Genomic DNA, 3,066 nt, shown 5'->3' with positions numbered 1-3,066 from the left:
AAACAATAAATCGGTATCACACATATCTTTCTTACGTGTAATGAGGAGGCAATAGAAATTTACCGAAGTTCAAATCTCGCAAGTCCATTTAGAACATATAAACCAAGTTAAAAAATAACTTAAAGATCGCATAAATGAAGCGAGACCTAGTGCGTAGACAGGATAAGTATTTCATGCTATACATGCATCACCCGCCATGCGAATCCAGACTGATTGTAAAACGTACAAGCTGGTTTTAAAAACACGAAAGCTGTAACTGTGAATTATAGTTGTATTTTAAGTAAATAGATTTTTACAACATACCACACAAAGACTAGACTACCATTTGTGAATTGTTTCGTTGGGCTACTGATTCATTGTATTTGTTTCAACGTTATTTCTTGTCAAAGTATTATATATATTGGAAATAGAAACACAAAATTGGTTAATGACAATGTTTCTTTGTCATAATAATAATAACACAATTCACAATAACCATGAATTCGTTCACTTAAGACATAATTACACACACTTTCAGATAATCATTAATCACTGACAGAAGATACCGAACCAAATTGTGTTAAAGGTAGGTAACCAAAATATTGAAATCAAGTTTCCGTTGGCATTTTTATCGTTAATGATTAGGACTTCCGTGATTGCATGATGGTGTATCTTTTAGTAGATTTTATATTGATACTTTTTAAGGGGGCAAAAATACAAAGATCTTTTGAGCTTTTATTAAGGCATTCCACATTATTTGAAGAATAAATGGCAACCCCACTACCTTATATTCGTCATATTCCATCATCTGATGTAATGTCGACCTTTTCAATAGTAAATGATCATGTCCAAAAGCTATTTTATGTTTACATTAGTTTCTTTCGAATTTCCATTTTATGATTTTGTTCGACGCGAAATAGACTTTTAGAATCAACATTTGGTACACTAATGAAGGAGGAATGATTATACCTTGGAAACAAAAAAAAATGTACAATTCTTCCATCCATTCAAAATTATGTTAACTTCATTGAGAAATTGGTATGATCATGTCATGAAAAATTTATACATTCAACCTAAAATGATCACCTTATCTAGGGATAAATTATACTTTGTAAAATACCACTCTGATTCGAACAAAAAATCTTTGAATTGGTTTGAATGTTATGGAATATCTGTGTCACATATAATCACAGATATGTCCCAATGTCGTAGCCACAATTCCATCCTCTTTTCCTCGATTATAACATCACCGAATGACACTTAACATTGAGTTTGTATACTAAACATGAGTGAGCAACACAACGGATATAACATAGGAGCACCCGGGAATTTAGTTCTTAATTTCTATGCAATATTTTGTAGACTGTTGTTTCTGTTAAGTGATTTCAAGATTTGTTTGTCTTTTCGACGTTGATTTAAATTTTCGGTTTCTTATTGACTTATAAATTTTGTTATTGTCCCTATGATGTCTTCCACCTCTTTTAATAAAGTGTTTTGTTCAATTTGTAGGGCTTGATCAGTATCGCTGCTGTTGGACTTCTAGACTGGTTCTCTGTCCTTTATCTGTTTGGCTCTGACAAAGGTATATGTTGCAAGGGAGAGGACCAGCCTATTGGACTTCCAGTTCCCAACGGTATCATCAACCCAAGAGTCAGTTTTTGGCACTGCCATGATTAACAACATACTTATCTTAAATTCTCCGTTGTTAGAGTTAGAAATTATTAAGAAACTACGGTTCCGACAGCCCCAGACAAATTTAACCATAGGTGGATATTATTATTCTCTGCATGTATCTGTAGATGCCGTAGTGCCGTTAGTATCCAAGTATTTAAACACTATTGTAAATCAAGTAATTCGCTTCGGAAGCACCAGAATTACAACTTGTTTCTTTTTTATTTCATTTTTGTATAGTTTTTCCCAAAATAAGATACGATTAAAAGTATTCGAAATGATTTTTTTTTTTTTTGCATTAACATATTTTGATAAGACATCTTCTAGCAGAGTAAAAGAGAGGCGTAAGATACCAAAGGATTAAAGAATAAAGTTGAAGCTCATATCTAATATATTAATATCAGTATCTTAAAATTAGTTTTTTTCTGACAGTTTTTAATGAAATGAAGTCTGAAACACAACAATTTGTTAGAAAAAATACAAAAATATCAATACTAATATCTAACAGGCTAATGTTTTGTAAACATATGAGGGAATATAATTGATAGAAGATTTATCATATTTTGTTATTATCAAATCCAAGGAGTCAACCAATGGCCTTATCGTATGTCCTCCTTATCATCAGTATTTGTAATTTTACATTCATAACATCAAATCACCCAGGCCGACGCGTCTTATGATTAATGATTAATTTGATTAAGCGTAAGAAGGTGTACCATATCCAACTTATTAGGTATACTTTGGACTAATCGTGTAGTCTAACTGTGCACCACTTATTGCGGACCCTTTTTTTGTATTGCTATGAGTTACAATTTATGACAAAAATCAGCAAAGACCCATCGAAACAACATCTGATACACAAATTTAATAATACTTTTAGATATTTGGATGATATTTTGGCTCTAAATAATGACGACTTCAGTATGTTTACTAAAGAAATTTATCCTGTTGAACTTACTTCAAATAAAGCTAATACTAAATTACTGAAAAATTATTACACCAGGGTTTTCGATATCACAAACTAGTCAAAACATTTACTAAATTTTATCATCGGTATAAGGACATCATTCGTAAATATAGCTCAACATGCAGACTTCTTATACGTTCAGGTATTTCACATCCAATTTTTTATGGAAATATTCTTTATAAAGCACAAAAATGTCAGTATTCACCTCTGAAGTTAACAAAACCTTTAAATAGACTTATTAAGAAGAATATAGTTACGATACTGTTGTCAGGTCATTAAAGATTGCATATTTTGGCGTTAATATTGATTCACTTATAGGGTCTTTGCATCGGCACTAAACACATTTATTTAAAAACCAGTTGTTGGCATGACACGGGTTATGTTCTTCTCATATATGTTATGATGGTATGATACTAAACCCCTAACGGGAAGGATTGTGCCTGATATTC

The sequence above is a fragment of the Mytilus californianus genome, unplaced genomic scaffold (genome assembly GCF_021869535.1).
Source record: "Mytilus californianus isolate M0D057914Y unplaced genomic scaffold, xbMytCali1.0.p SCAF_2, whole genome shotgun sequence".
Taxonomy (NCBI): domain Eukaryota; kingdom Metazoa; phylum Mollusca; class Bivalvia; order Mytilida; family Mytilidae; genus Mytilus; species Mytilus californianus.
Note: the sequence above shows the minus strand (reverse complement) of the source record.